This window comes from Panthera leo, chromosome B4 (genome assembly GCF_018350215.1).
Source record: "Panthera leo isolate Ple1 chromosome B4, P.leo_Ple1_pat1.1, whole genome shotgun sequence".
Taxonomy (NCBI): domain Eukaryota; kingdom Metazoa; phylum Chordata; class Mammalia; order Carnivora; family Felidae; genus Panthera; species Panthera leo.
The window spans coordinates 124,641,487-124,658,570 of record NC_056685.1 but is presented as its reverse complement, the minus strand read 5'-3'; the positions used below and the strand labels follow the sequence as shown (position 1 = coordinate 124,658,570).

The 17,084-nt window shown below is 44.1% G+C and overlaps 1 pseudogene; it reads left to right on the top strand.

Annotated features, from left to right (window-relative positions):
- Positions 1-1,322: 1,322 nt before the first annotated feature.
- On the top strand, positions 1,323-1,764 carry LOC122223727 (annotated as a pseudogene).
- The last annotated feature ends 15,320 nt before the right edge of the window (positions 1,765-17,084 follow it).

Below are 17,084 nucleotides of genomic sequence, written 5' to 3'. Positions count from 1 at the left end.
CACTTAACATGCATAAATAGTTGCATACATAAGAGTTTTGATAGCTCACCTTCCTATCTCAGTGTAATGGAACAGACTCAGAGCTTGAGGGATAGCAGGAGTTTTCGGTTTGACAATGAATCACTAACAGTTATTCAGATTCCTTAATCACGAAGTGTTACCTTAGGAGGGATTTGATGAACACTATCTTCAGCCAATTTAAATCTTTCTTGTTTTGCAAAACCAGAATACTTTTCAAATATGTCTTGAAACATTCAACAACATTTTTAATAATTAGAAATCTCAGTTCCTGTTCTGGAGGCTGTTCACAAGATACTTCAAAACTATCTATTTTGTACTGAATGTTCAGTACAAATGTAACCTTTCTGTTGCTTTAATGAACCTTTAGCTGTTGCTGGAGGCACAGCCATATTGTGAGCCCTACAGTGCCATATTGAAGCCATTCTGCTTAGTAAAGTCAGAACTGTAACAAAAACTTAAATATGGAAATGATCTATGACATTATATAGTCACACTCAGCATGTTCTATGTTCTGCTGTTCTACCCAGCTGATCTATTAAGCTAAGACTACGCCTCACCCAATCTGTACTTGACAATGGCCTACACATGTGTTATAAGAATGTATTCACTCGCACAATTTTAGACAAGTAGATGAGTGCTGGCTTAAATTGTTTCTAAATATTAGTGTAACATCCCAGCCCCGCAAATCAGTGAGACTTCCACAAGAATTTTAAATATATGCAGAGCTCTGGTCCACAGTCTGCATAAACCATACGATATACGTTAAAAAGCACAATGGTGGTGGTTTTCATTTGCTACATTGTGATATATAATACATTCTGGTGTATGTTGTCTACAGTCCTTTTTAATCAACTTTATTGAGGAACAATCAGCATGCAATAAAATGAACCCATTTCAAGAGTATATTTCAATGAGTTTTCTAAACAATTAAAATTAATTTTTAAAATGATATTCTAGGGATGCCTGGACGGCTCCCTTGGTTAGGCGTCTGACTCTTGATCTCAGCTCAGGTCATGATCTCACAGTTTATGGAATCGAGCCCCACATCGGGCTCTGCACTGACAGCATGGAGGCTGCCTGGGATTCTCTCTCTCTCCCTCTCTCTCTGCCCCTCCCCTGCTCGCTCTCTCTCTCTCTCTCTCTCTTTTTTCTCTCTCAAAAATAAACAAACTTAAAAAAAATAAAATAAAATGATATTCTAGATTATAATCTTCAGCATTTACATTGGATCTAATCGTTCCCATCTTAAAAATACCCTCCCAGGGAGATGGTTTTTGAAGCTGTCCCTGAATTCACAGCTGAGAGAACACGGCAACCCAGAAAACCAGGAGTGGAGATTGATCCTGCGAGAGAAAGGGGTTCATCATGGTGGATGACCTGAAGCAATTCCTGTAGAAAAAATTACCAAGTATTGAAGGGCTCCATGTTATCATTGGGTCAGATAGAGATGGAGAGCCTATTATTAAAGTGGCCAATGATAATACTCCAGAACATGTTTTGAGACCTGGTTCCTTATCTACTTTTGCCCTGGCAACAGACCAAGGAAGCAAACTTGGACTTTCAAAAAATAAAAGTATTATTATCTGTTACTATAACACCTATCAGGTGGTTCAATTCAGTCGTTTGCCTTTGGTGGTGAGTTTCATAGCCAGCAGCAACACCAATACAGGACTCATCGTCAGCCTAGAAAAGGAACTTGCTCCATTAGTCAAAGAATTGAGACACATTGTGGAAGTTTCTTAATCTGGCAGTGGTTTTGACGTACACCTTATTTTCATTATAACAGACACAATATCAATCCAACAATCTTTAGACACAGCAATGCTTGTATCCATATACTCAAGAAAGGGCTCCTTCCCCACCTTCCACTAAAGAAAGAGCTCATAGATATAATTTCTGGACAGATTGTTATCTTTTCTTGTGTAGGGTCTTTTTTTAATTTAGTGAGATCTGGGGATACCACAGAAATGGTTCAGTACATCACAGCTCCCATGGAGTTAGTCCAGTCACCAGATATGCATGCGTTTCTATCCAGGGGGTCAGAATCAAAATGGTACTTAGATCCACTTGAGCCGTTAAGTGCTCCCCGTTATATAAAATGCCCAGGCCTGCAGAATTTTTTATTGTGGATAATAATGAGGACGTATTTTTCCTTATATTGTTTTATTTCTTTGCATTGAGTGTGAGGAAGGTAAAATGGCTTTAGCAAAAGTAATAAAATCAGTACAACCACTACCTTTTCTATATGTATATTATTTTGCAATATAGATGAATATTGCTAATTGATTTGATTCTTCTCAGAGAGTGCTGCTCTTTAATGAAAATGAAAATGATAGCTAGTGCCTTTTTCTCCACTCTGCTTTCTATAACCAATCAGTGTTTTAATGTTTGTGTGTTCTTTATAAAATTTAAAAGTGATTCATTATTGAATTCTGCTTCCAATATTGGTGTATATGTAAACATGATAGTATGGCCAATTTTTTTTCATACATGAGTATAACTAAAATAGTATTTTTTAAAGTTAAAAAATATATATCCTCCCAGGGATTAACAAGACCAGGTACTTTTTAAATATTATAAAGCCATGATAATTAAACAGTTGGGTACTAGAGTATTATATTGGATATTCGTTTGCTAGGGCTGCCATAACAACATACCACGAACTGGGAAAAATGTATTGTCTCCAGTCCTGGAGACTATTAGTCTAAAATCAAAGCGTGGGCAGGGCCATGCTCCTTTGAACACTGTTGGGAAAATCATCCTTCCTTGCCTTTTCCTGACTTCTGGTGATTTGCAGGCAATCTTTGTCACCCTGACTTAGAAATGCATCATTCCAGTCCTCCTTTTTCATACAGCTATCTTCCCGCACATTTGTGTGCAGATATCTTCGTGCACATTTGTCCTGTGTCCAAATGGACACCAGTTATATTGGATTAGGGGCCCCTCGTGACCGAATTTTAATTTGATTTCCTCTGTAAAGACCCTATCTTCTTTTTTTTTTAAGTTATTTATTTATTTTTAAGAGAGAGAGAGAGAGAGAGAGAGGGAGGGAGGGAGAGAGACAGAATCCCAAGCAGGTTCCGCACTGTCAGCACAGAGCCCAACTCGGGGCGCAAACTCACAAACTGTGAAATCATGACCCGAGCCAAAATCAAGAATTGGACGCTTAACCGACTGAGCCACCCAGGAGCCCAAGACCCTATTTTCAAATAAAGTCACATTCTGAGTACTGGCGGTAAGGACTTTAACGTGTCTCTTTTGTGGGACACAATTCAACCCGTAACAATCATGAATAGCAAATGGAGTAGAATTTTACCAGAAACTTACCCAAACACACACTGAAAATTTATCACATTCTCATGTGATAAATGTGGCAATTCAAACCCGCTGAGAAAAGATAGATTACTCTATACTTGATGTTTGAATAACCAGGTAACCGTCTGTTATGTCAACAGCTAAGTTGTATCAATTCTTCACACCTGGCACCTGATCGCTTCCCAGTTCCCTGTTCTAGTCTGCAGGGAGGTCCTGCTGCCCCTCGGTTCTAGGGAATACTTCAATAGCCTTCCAAAGAAATTCACCTTTTTGCAAGGACTGGTTTGAGTTGGTTTATGTAGCATGCAATCATTTCAGAGCTTGATGGCGTCCCAGTTGGGCACTCCTTTACACAAGGAGAAGTTTATACGTTCTTCATTTAAAAAAAAAAAAAAAAAAAAAAAATCTTTTAATTCCTGTCTGTCATCCTGACTCCTTCCCAATTCCATCTGGTGTCTTGCCTCTACCCGGAAGTAGACTATCTGATGTCAATTGGTTCCTTCTGCATCTTCCATCATTCTGGGCCGCCAAGAAGTGATCAGTCAAAGCAAAAGCTGTCCTTTGAGGGCCACTAGGAAGTCTGCAAAGCCAGCTAAGATCGCAGCTATTTTAAAACCCAGACATCTAAGTATTTGGCTAGGATCCAGAGTTTCCTGCCTCCCTGCAATCTCCTTCCAGAGGAGAATCAAACTGTGAAGAGGAGGGAAACCACCTTAACTGGACCTCTAATTCCCAAAACTATTGGACTCCTTACTACAGAGAGGGGGTTCCTTGGAAGCTGGCTTATTAAAATATTTTTTCTGAAACTTGGTGAGATGGAGGGCAGCGCTAAAACCAGACCAAGCTTACTTGGTTAGAGGTTCTTTCTCTTCCAGGATTCCTCTTACAGCTTTTTTCAAATAGTAACAATAACACCTAACTATTGGGCACTTACATGCCTTGCATGTATATGAAAAGACTCCCATGATTACATTATAGAATTCTCACAACAGCCCAATAAGGTAGGTTCTATTATTATTTCCGTTTTACAAGTGGGGGAAACTGAGGCTCGGGGAGGTTAAGCAAATTGCCCGAGACCACACATTTAGGAAGTGACTGAGCTGGAATCTGAACCCAGGACTTGTCTGACTTCAGAGTCTCTGCTCTTAACCACCACTCTGGGAATCCTAAACTAAAATGTCAACAGGCATCAGGGAGGCACAGAAAGGAGTAGTGCAGACCAGGGGGAAGACGTGGGGTGTGAGGGGCAGAATGGTGAGGTAGAAAGCCTGCACCCCATCTGGAGAGGATGCCCGATTGCAGCAACAGCCAGTCAGAGCCTTCAGGGAATGTGGTCCAGTGTGGCCACAGTTTCCAGTTTCAAAGAGAAGCTTGTAATCTTGGACTTTATACTAAATGTCCCAACTTTTAAATGTTGGGCACTGATTCAAACACTTTTTGAAATACATTGTGCAGGCCGAAAAACTGGCATCTGCGGTCCCCCATTAGGCCGGAACTCTGATTCTGCACTATTGTGTTTCCCATAGGAGGAACTTTATCCAGACCACCCCCAACCTCCCGCCCATTTCCTCTGATTGGTGAGCTTTGGCACAGGAAGTGGGCATGCCCAGGAATCTCCATCCTGGGAGCCAGCGTGGCTTCCGGGAGTGCACAGCCTGTGCCCCTCAGGCTGGGTGGGAAAGCCCAACTATTCAAGGATGGGGCGCCCACAAACCCACTTCCTTGAGAACAGAAAACCAAGTTCTCCAAACTGCTTTATCAGAGCATGAGCTTCCTGTGACTGCAATACCAAAGTGCCACCAAATGGGTAGTTTAAAACGACAGATACCCTCTCACAAATCCGGAGGCCGGAAATCCAAAATCAAGGGGTCAGCAGGACCGTACTTCCTCCTAAGGTTTTTGGGAAGAATCTTTCCTTACCTCTTCCAGCTTCTGGTGCCTCCCCGCCATCCTTGGCGTTCCCCAGCTTGCAACTCATCACTCCAGCGTCCCCCTCTTCTTCACTTGCCCTTCTTCTTGTGCGTCTCTGTGTCTGTTTTCTCTTTTTATAAGAACACCAGTCATGTTGGATGAGGGCCCACTTCATCCAGTATGGCCTCATCCTAACTAATTACATCTGCAAAGCTTTTTCCAAATAAGGTCACATTCTGAGTGGACATGAATTTGGGGGGACGGCAGGGAGGAAAGGAACACTCTTCAACACAACAGAATAGGTTCTTTTTTAAAAAGAGTTACATGTTAATCTCCACCTGATTCTGGCATCTGTCTCCAAAAAGGTTCCATTTGAGAGAGAAAACAAGGGCTACTGTTTCTTTTTATTCTCCCCCCAGAAGTTTTTTGTTTTTTGGGTTTTTTTAATTTAAATCCAAGTTAGTTAACATATAGTGTAGGGTTGGTTTCAGGAGTAGAACCCAGTGATTCATCACTTACATACAACACCCAGTGTTCATCCCAACAAGTGCCCTCTTTAATGCTCATCGCCCACTTAGCCCATCACCCCCACCCATGACCTCTCCAGCAAATCAAATATTGTTTCTTTATCTCAAACTCCAACAGCCATATTCAACATTCATGGATGTTAGCAGTGTGCAACCTTTTTTTTTAGAGAGAGAGAGAGACCATGCGTGCACAGCAGGGAGAGGGGCAAAGAGAGGGAGACAGAGGATCCAAAGCAGGATCTCCACTGACAGCAGTGAGCCCGATGTGGGGCTCGAACTCACAAACCGCGAGATTATGAGATGAGCCAAAGTTGGACACCCAATCAACTGAGCCACCCAGGTGCCCTGTCCATGAGCAATCTTTAAACTGCACTATAATTAGGTGCATTTCTCCCCTCCATCCTTTTTTTCTCTTCTTCCCTATCATTTCCTCTTATCATTTCTCTATCTTTGTGCTCCTTAACCACTCTTGTGGTGGTTAGGTCTCTGACAGATGTTGCCATGCTGTAGTGGAAAGGCTTTAGGGTTGTACAAACCTGGATTCCCATCCCACCCTGCCACCTACCAGCCCTTAGGACCTGACTCTTCATGAGTGTTCAGTAAATATGTGGACTGAATCTGCTGTTAGATGAGAGGCCTTGAGATGGGTGCATTGCTCTCCTGTATCTCAGTTTCCTCATCAGAAATGTGGAAGTAATAATAAACATCACAGGTGGAACACCCCTATGCTTGATGAAAGAGACAAGTCATCATGAAATAACAGTTCCATAAGGGCAAGACCAAGGAAGCAGGAATGTCACTTGGTGAATGGTTCTAGAAATAAAGAGAACCCACAATAGCATTACCATAATAAACGGGGCAGCCCTGAAGACCTTTCAGGCTAGGCACAACACCAGGAGCTACTCCTGTAGCAGGCTCATGCTATCTCTTGCCCTCTCCCTCTCCTCTCTCTCTCTCCTTCCCCCTCTCCTTTTCCATTGCCTGAGTGCCTGTTTCACAGCACCCTCTACACTCCCACACACAGGCCCTAGCCTCCTGCTTCTCCGGCCATGAAGTTTCTAGGTGCTATTGTCTTGAGCACTTGGAGCACTCCTGAGAAACACTTTGACTCTTCACCAAAGCCGCTGACGTAGGAATTGGTTGGTATGTGTTGCTCCCACATGAAGTTGTGTATTATTTTTTAAAGTGATCCTTCTCCATTAAGGCCTAAGCAAGAAGAAAATGGATGGAATTGCAACACCACAGCCTGAGAGAAGAGCAAAGCAACAGTGTGAGGGAGAACCTGGGGAAGCTTCCGCAGGAGGAGCACCGTGTCTGTAGAGGCCCATCATGATGATGAATGCCACATAAACACATAAACACAGCTTCCAGGGAGGGCGGGAAGGTGGGGTGGGGGACAATATGCGTCTAGGCCTTTGTGAGGCTAGGGAAGCCTTCCCAGAAGAGCTGATAATGGACACTGAAGGCCACCTCAGGGTAACGCAGATGAAGGAGCAGTGATGAGGTGAGCCAAGCATCTCAGGCAACGGGAGAAGCTGGTTTGAGAACTTGGTGACAAGGAAACCCATGACAGGCAGCACAGGCAGGGTCTGGGGTGTCCAGCCACAATCAACACCAGTGTCTGTGCTGAGCAGCAGGAGCATGGTGGGATCTTCACTGGGGCAGCCCCTGTGAGACGGTGTGGGTGTTCCCTCGGGCCAAAATGGCCTCCGAGCCCGACACTCTCTGCCTTCCTTCTCCTCCCAGAGTCGTGCGCTCTTAACATCCTCTAGTAAATGCACTTGCTGCTAAAATTAGTTAAAGCCAATTCTGTTTCCACAGGAGCCCTGCCTGTTACAGTGATTAGTATCAGGACGGTCCCAGGCAGCAGACACTCAAGGACGCAGGACTCAAGAATGGATTCTCTGGCCTGGTTCTGTCTGAAGTCAAGAGAAAATAGCTGAAATTGGAGGATGGGACTCTGGCAGCACAGGGCATTTCATGGGTAAATCCGGCAATTAAATTATTACCTGTTATCTCTTAAAACAAAATGTCCTTGTAAAGTAAAGCTGGGGGGAGGCGGGGCACATGGCCACGGTCTTGAACAGCGTAATGGACCATGAATTGAAGGACTATGGATGAGAGAATGGATCTTGGTCTCCACTTCATTCCTACCTACCTAAAAGGATTAAGCATTCTCACAGCAACTAAGAAAAAAAATAAATAAAAAGGATTACACATCCACCATTTGTAAGTGCCTAGTGCCTTCCAGTAGGGTAAGCAGCTCAATCACTGGCACCTCATTGATGGGTTGGCCTAAAGGAAAGTTCCAGAAGACAAAGAGTGTAGGCATCTCTGAAGAGTTTCCTATAAGGGGGAATGGCGAAGCAGCACCAGCTGGAGGCATGGTTCTCAAGCCTGCTGCAGTTCGGAACCCTTGAGATCAATTGAACTCTACTTAACCTCCTGATATTCCTTCCATGTGGGAGGCGTCCACTAGTGTGACACTCCCAGCCTTTCTCTAGCCTCCTCACTCTCCTGGTTGCTGAGGAAGAGGAGACACCTCGGATTGGAAAAACTGGGGAGCAGGCAGTGGTGTGCTGGTAAATGTTTAACAACTGGCTCTGTGGGGCCGAAGCCCTGGTGTGTCGCATTTGACGATCCCCATGGCGTAAAGATTCCCATCTCGCCGTGGCCGGTTCCGAGCCACCAGCATGAAGTCAGGAAGAGATGTACACAAGCCCAGCCGGCCAACTCCGGCACACCGTGAGAGCAGGAACACCGACCCTTGTGCCCCTTTCTTGTTGGGATGTGACTGCCCACTGGAAATCTACCTTCTGGTCCCCTTTCCACACTGGAGGCTCTGCAGGGGCCTGCATGAGTGGAGGCCCCTCGTGGTCCGGCACTGCCTGAGGCTGGGTGAGCGAGCATCTCTAATTCTAGGTGGAGTTCAGAATTAAGAAAACTACGAGCGCCCAGATACAAGCCACAATCCCTAAAGTCAGCTTTGTCACTAACAGGGGTGACAGCTTACTCTTCCTCACCCTTTGCCTAGAAGGCTTACCGTGCTGCGTTATGACAACCTCTACAACTTTGATAAGTCCGTGGCTTCAAGGATTAAATGAGACAGTACGTGGAAGGATCGAACACAGGCCTGACCCACAGAGTAAGTGCTCAGTAGAGGTTTGCTGGACTTTCATCACACTCTTGCATGAAAGGACCCACTGTTCTTTTTCAAGTTGTGGAGGAGAAATTAAGCAGCAGTTCCCTATCTTTTCCAGTTGACATTTCGTGGTGCAGCGCCCCTGAACAAGCTGGCGATCCTACGCGTTTGGGCATTGCTCTCAAGCCACGTATGGAAACACGAATGGTATCTGGAACTTAGGTTCTGAAACGCTCAGGTAAATGAAATGAGCAAGGATGAAATTATAGTCTGTGCTGGGGAGAATGCTGGATGGCAACGACTTGCCCCCTACTGCGCGCAGTGTGCACGTTCACGGCATCATTGGCGAAGACTGGTGCTCTCAGGTAAAAGGCGCCGTGGGACAGCTGCCGGTGCTACCCACACACCTCTAATCTTGGCACTGAAATTGGCACCACGCCTATCTTTCCATGGAACACCCTGTGTCCTGGCCATTCCCTGGCGCCCATCATCTAATACTTCCTCAGCTTTCCATGCCCTGTTTTGTGTTTTAGATACATTTTCTTTTTTTTAGATCTAGTGCTCGATTTTTTTTTAGATCAATTTCCAAACTGGACTCCCTCCCACCCCCAATAATCTGCCCCCATCAATATTGGACTTGATTGTTCAAATTTAATTCATTAGAAGTTCAATAATTTTGCACGATTAACCCTCTGATCAAGAATCAAATTTCTTACCAGACCTTGAGAATTCAAACTGTTCACACTATTGAATCACTTGACACAATACCTGTTTTTTTCTTTCTGAAATGCCATGGAAAAAAACCTATGAGAAAATCCATATAGGATCTGTATTCCCAACTTAATCTGGTTCTTTTATTTCTGTTGGAGCCACAAGCATGATGTCAAAAGGTAGACGTGAGAGAGAGGCTGGTGCTTAGAACAGTGTAGAACTCTGTAGAACACACAGAGGCTCGGTGCATGTTTTTTGAGTAGATGAAGAAGTGGACACCCTAAGGAGCTACGTGAATAGGTTTGGGCATCCTCTTTTTCCTCTCATCCCCACTCCCCTGGGGAAATATGTGTGGATGCACTTACTTCCAGACAACTGCAAACTAATAAATACTAAATCTGCCCCTTTCTTCTTATTTCCCTTCTCCAGTGATTCTTCTGTGCAGTCAAGAATGAAACAGGGGCACCTGGGTGGCTCAGTTGGTTAAACGTCCTACTTCAGCTCAGGTCATGATCTCATGGTTTGTGGATTTGAGCCCCACATTGGGCTCTGCGCTGACAGCTCAGAGCCTGGAGCCTGCTTCGGATTCTGTGTCTCCCTCTCTCTCTGTCCCTCCCCTGCTCATGCTGCCTCTCTCAAAAATGAATAAACATTAAAAAGTGTTTTTAAAGTTGTTAAAAAAAAGAATGAAATAGACTGATTTCATATCAGAAATGGAGAAATGAGAAGGAATTATGTCTTGGCTTAAGAAAAATATCTAGAGGGGCACCTGGGTGGCTCAGTCAGTTAAGCCTCTGAGTTGGGCTCAGGTCAAGATCTCACAGTTTGTGAGTTCGAGCTCCATGTTGGGCTCTGGGCTGACAGCACAGAGCCTGGAGCCTGCTTCTGATTCTGTGTCTCCTGCTCTCTCTGCCCCTCCCCCACTCATGCCCCACCTCTCAGTCTCTCAAAAATAAATAAATGTTAAAAAAAAGTTTAAAAAAGAAAAAGAAAAATGTCTAGAAAAATATGTATAAATAACATAGCTTGCCATGTGATATAGTATATGTTTCATTATGCAAGTAACTGCCATGCATTATGAGAGCAACCCAAATGCAAATAAGGGTCTGTGTGGTCCACAGCAGTGTCCTTGTCACAGACAGAATCTTGTGATACTAATGATGATGTGACTGAGCTCTTACTCCACCTTCAACCCTCTTATAATCACTTTACATGTATTAACTACTTTTACACATCTTTCTGAGAGGTAGGAACTATTTCTCTCTGCGCTCTTGGTTTCCTTGTTTGTAAAGTGGAAATAACATTTTTCCTGTGGATGGAGCTAGAGTGTATTATGCTAAGGGAAATAAGTCAGAGAAAGACAAATACCACATGATTTCACTCATATGTGGCGTTAACAAAACAGATGAACACAGGGAAAGGGGTGGGGGAGACAGGGAGAGAGGAAAAGCACAAGAGATTCTTACCTATAGAGAACAAACTGAGGGCTGCTGGAGGGGAGGTGGGCAGGAGGATGGTCTAGATGGGTGATAGGTATTAGGAAGGGCACTTGTTATGATTAGCACTGGGTGTTTGTATGTAAGTGATGAATCACTAAATTCCACTCCCGAAACCAATTTTACCAAATGTTAACTAACTAGAATTTAAATAAAATTGGAAATAAAATATGGTTCCTATTTACTATGAGTTGCAGAAATTCAATGAGTTATGCCTGGCACATTGTAAGCACTCAGTACATATTCGTTTTTAATGACTTACCATTGTCACTGGCTCCATTTTATAAACTAGGAAACTGAGACACAGAGAAGTTAAGTAAATTACCCAAGCTACACAGCTAATAGGTGGCAAAGCCAGGATATAAACTCCCTGCTGTTATGAAGAAACTGCTGTATTCTGGAATCCATGAATATATTAAGGAAAGATACCGGTTACTTCCGCCGGCAATAGAGAATAAAACGGCTATTATAAGCTAGATCCACTAGGGGGCAGTACACGCGTGCATTACACAGACATGACGCTAGCCCAAGGGATTTTGTGGGATTTTTTAAGACCTTAAACACTGAAAGTGTTATCACAGATATTTATGCCGATTGTTAAGGAAGAAATTGATTCAAATTATTTCCCTATTAAAGCGTAGAATACTTCTGTGACGATTAAAAATAATATGTCTGGTAAACTGTCAAGCAAATGAAAGGACTCCTTCCATCAACATTCAATAAACCATTGTTACTCACTCTGATGAGCCTGGCACTGCCCTGCTGCTGGGGATCAGCGTGTCCCAGGCGTGACGTTCACTGACCAAGGAGAGACAAGGACCGGCCACGCCACTGTACCACTCTCCACCCACCCCTGTCCTGAGTGAAAAGAGCCTGGCAGTGGTCCAGACACATGATAGCAGTGGTTTGGTCGGCAGTGGTGGCCCAGAGAAGGCAGTCCATGGGCTCGGCATATATTTGGGGCAACTGGACAAAACTGAACTTGGAAAACACTGTGGTAGGTGCTGTGTTGGAGCCCAAATGCCAACAGGAACGCAGGAGAGGGAGTGACTAGTTTTGCCTGGTGATGACATTGGAATTCAGTATTAAGACCAAAAAGAGCTTGCAAGTCAGACGGAGGGAAATGGAGAAGCATTCCAAGAAGAAGAAATACTCTGAATAAAGGTTGCAGAGCATGGAGGGTGCTTGTGCCTTTAGAGGGTGCTCAGCAAGCCCTGTGGGATGAGCTGGAGGGACAGGAGGAGAGATATCCATCCCGCTGCCCCCAACTCAGAATATTACACACCCAAGACAGGTGGAAGAATAATAGTCTACCTTGAAAAATAAAGTTTATGTATTTCTGATCACAAAAGTCTCACACACATTTTTGGGAAATGTATTAAGAATGTATATTTCATCACTCACCAAAAAGCAGGATTTCTTTATTGTCTCACTTACAGACATATTATTATGTTTATGCAGGTGTCCCCTGCCTTTTGAAAGCTTACGTTATGCCACTTCATTTTTACAGAAGATCTACATTAGTACGTGTTTTTGCTAACCAAAAGAAACCCAAAGAAAATGTTTCCTCTTAGGAAAAGAGGCAGAGAGCCACCTGGGTGGTCAGTCAGTTAAGCGTCCGACCTTAGTTCAGGTCATTATCTCACAGTTCATGAGTTCTAGCCCTGAGTTGGGCTCTGCACTGACAGCATGGAGCCTGCTTTGGATTCTGTATCTCTCTCTCTCTCTCTCTCTCTCTCTCTCTGTCTCTCTGCCCCTACCCTGCTCACTCTCTCTCTCTCAAAAATAAATAAATAAACATTTTTTTAAAAAGGAGAGAAAGAAGAGGCGGAAAGAGAAAATAGCATTAATCATTTGTTTTGCAGCGAGCTGAGCCAGTAAGAGGCAACACGTGCCCCGAACAGTGAAGGTGGCCAACAGGCTCCTTCTCCTGGGAACCATACTCAGCACTCAGCATTTAGATCAGCATCAAGCCACCATAGCTGTGAGCTATATCTTTGAGCATCTGTGCTTTATCTCAATTTATTTTGTGCATCCATCAGCAAGGTGTGTCCTAAGGTATCAGAAGAGTCTAAGAGAGGTGACTTTTTGGGTTTGGGAACACTCTAAGATTTTTCCATATAAATTGATGGTAATTGCTTCTTTGTTTTATGCCATTTCAGTTTACAAAAGTTTTCATAAGAACGCTCTACTTTTGGATAGGCAGGGAAACTGTGTGTGTGTGTGTGTGTAATATATGGGATAATTCTGTATATAATTTTGTGTCTTTGCTTTCTGAAATATACTGTGCACATATTCCCAATAAATTACATATTCTTCAAATGTATTTTATGACTATGCAATATTCCTGTATAGCTGATTCATAATGTTTAAGCATTCCCTTATTTTTAAATATATTGCTTCCAATTTCTCTTTACTATAAAAACTGATGTGGGGCGCCTGGGTGGCTCAGTCGGTTAAGCGGCCGACTTCGGCTCAGGTCATGATCTCACGGTCTGTGAGTTCGAGCCCCGCGTCGGGCTCTGTGCTGACGGCTCAAAGCCTGGAGCCTGTTTCGGATTCTGTGTCTCCCTCTCTCTGACCCTCCCCTGTTCATGCTCTGTCTCTCCCTGTCTCAAAAATAAATAAAAATGTTAAAAAAATTTTAAAAAAACCTGATGTACATCCTTTTCATGTAAGTCTGTACATCCCTTATTATTTCCTTAAAATAAATCCCTGAAATTGAACGTCTGAGTCCAGGATGTGACCATTTTTTTTAAGTTTATTTATTTTGAAAGACAGAGAAAGCATAGGTGTGCACCTGCATGAGCGGGGGAGGGCCAGAGAGGGAGGAAAAGAGAGAATCCCAAGTAGGCTCCACACTGTCAGCTCAGAGCCCAACCCAGGGCTTGAACTCACAAACCATGAGATCATGACCTGAGCGGAAATCGAGAGCTGGACACTTAACCGATGGAGCCACCCAGGTGCCCCAGATATGGGCATTATTTAAAAATGCTCTTGATTCAAGCTGCCAAACTGGCCTCAGAAAGGTTTTATTACTCGAAGCTCCCAAGCAAAGATGAGAGCGTACACTTCACCATACTCATGCCAAGGCTGAGCATTCTTGCATTTGATATCTTTGTCACTCAAATAAGTATTTATTAGGCATCTACTATGTGCCAGGTGCTAGGTGCCACGATAAAGCAGTGAGCAAGAAGGACAAAGATCCCTGTTCCTGGAGCTTCCATCCCAGTGAAGGAGGCCACACCCAGGAAGGAAAATACGTAAAGTGTAGAATGTGTTTCTTACAAATGCTAGGGAGAAAAGTTAGAAATAAAAAAAAAAAAAAATACAAACCCAGAAGTGGGACTAGAAGCACGGGTACAAAGGAGGTGGGTTTTAGACGAGGTGGGCAAGGAAAGCCTTAATGGGGGGCATTTGAGTCAAACCCTGAAGGAGAGAGGAAGCTGGGTGCAGGCATGGGTGTGCCAGCAAGTATGAAAATGGAAGACGATGGGGCGCCTGGGTGGCTCAGTCAATTAAGCATCCGACTTTGGCTCAGGTCATTATCTCACGGTGCATGGGTTCAAGCCCCACGTCAGGCTCTGCTGGAGTCTGCTTCAGATTCTGTGTCTCCCTCTCTCTGCCCCTCCCCTGCTTGCTCTCTGTCTCTCTCTCTCTCTCTCTCTCAAAAATAAATAGTAAAAAATTAAAAAAAAAAAAAAGAAAAGAGCCTGGTTGGCAAGTTCAAATGCAGAATCAGTGTAGCTAGAGCAAAAAGGGAGAAGTCAGAAGGGTTACTGGAATTAGGAGTGGTGTAAGACACCTGTTGTGGAGGACTGTATGGACTTCAGCTCTTTCACTGAAATTGAAGAGGAAGCACTGGAGGGTTTTGACTTGACATTTAACCAGAACCGTCTGAATGTTGTGCTCACAACAGGCTGGAGTAGGTTAAGGAAGGAAGCACGAGATGTGTCAGGACTCAGGAGGCTATTACAGTAATCCAGGAGGGAGATGATGGTATAGACTGGGATAGCAGTAATGACAATGGAGAGAAGAAACAGAAATGTAGGCACATCACAAAGGTGGTTCCTATGCCTACCAGATTTGCTGATACAGCAGGTGGAAGACAGAGGAGAAAAAGAAGCATTAAGGATGACGCCCAGCGTTTTGAAGAATGAAGTTGCCCTTTACCGAGTTGGAGAATTCCACAACAGGAGAAAAACTGGGAAGGAAGACAAAGAACACAGATTTGGGAGAGGAGGAGCCAAGATGGCAGAACAGCATGGAAGGTTTTTTTGTATCTCGTGTCCATGAAATACAGCCACACCAACACTGAACCATCCTGCACACCTAGAAAACTGATTTGAGGATTAACACAACAATCTGCACAACCTGAACCACAGAACTCAGCAGGTATGCGTGGGGAGAGAGAAGCCCCAGAGGGCAGGGAGCTGTTTTGCTTACGGAGAGAGGATGGAGACGGGGGGTGGGGGAAGAATACGGGAAAAGCACCCACCCAAAAGCAGCTGGAGAGAAAGTGGAAAAGTGGAAACAGCCACAGGGACTGAACTAAAAAAGGGAGAAAGGAGAGGGTTTAAATTCCATTAAGACTCTATAAACAGGGGGAATGCAGACTCTGAAGCTCCGCAGCTCTATACCTGGCCGTGCTCTGGTGGGAAGGGTGAATCCCCAGGAGCAGAGTGGAGTCTGGGGTTCTTTGGGCCACACGGGAGAGGCAGTTCCCCTGCTGGGAGGACCTCGGGTAGAGGCTGTGTGCCCCCGCTTGACAGGCAAAGGCTCCAGTGGACCTGGGAGAACAGCCACATTCACTGGTGCTGGAACAAGGTCGCTGGGGTGAAGCCTGGTGTCAGATGCGCTTTGTGATTTTCCATAATCCCTGAAATGCTGCCGTTACACAATCGTGTGATCTTTCTCTGGGGCGAGCTGGCACCCAGCCGCAGTCTCTGAGCATCGGCAGCAGCACAGTCCCGAGAACGTTCCTGGGTGCAGCCGGCACCCAACCATTGCACGGTGAGACCGTCCCCCAGAGGATCTGAGTGGGTCAGAGCCGCAGTCCCTCAGAAGTAAGGGGCCAGGAAACACAGACACATCGGAGATAAAACTCAGGAGGGAGGTGCCATCTGACAGCATGGTCACAGACAGTGTAAAAGAGGGGAGTGGACGGAAGCCAAAGACAAAGGACTGGTGCGCGGTTGCTGAGCAGGGAGAACAGAGTTCCGATACTAGAGACTGGGCAGCTGGGTGGCGCCATTTTCACTGCTCCCACGCATGAGCATGCGCACCTACGAGCGCCGCAACAATCCACACCAGTAGGCTAGCAGCGCCATCTGGTGGAGAGCGGAGCCGTTAATCTGACCCCTGCCCGACTGGGCCAACCTCGCTCTTCAGGAACACAAGTCTCTCTGCCTGCTTAGTTTATGGACCATAAAGCACTTCATAGTTTGACTTCTAGGGGAAAACGAAGTAATTTCAATCGTATTTCTGTCTGTTTGCTGGTCCATCTATTCAATTTTCTTTTTTTTTCTCTTTTTCGTTTTTCTTGAATACAGAAAGAAAAAAATTTATTTTTATTTCCAATTTTTATTAAAAATATTTTTCTTTAATTTCTTCTACTATATTTTTTACTTTTGTGTAAATTTTTTCAAATTCTATTTTACTTCCATCATTTCATCTTATTCTATTTCACTGTATTCATTTTTTCAAATTTTCAAACTATTTTTTTTCTTTCCTCTTTTTTCTCTAATCTATCAAGCCCCTTTCAATACCCAGACCAAAACACACCTAGGATCTAGCATCATTTATTTGATTTGTGTGTGTGTGTTGTTGTTGTTTTTAATTTCTTAATTTTATTTTAATTTTTTTTATTTTTAAAATAAAGGCAACTGACCAAATGGGAGAAGATATTTGCAAATGACATATCAGAAAAAGGGTTAGTATCCAAAATCTATAAAGAACTTA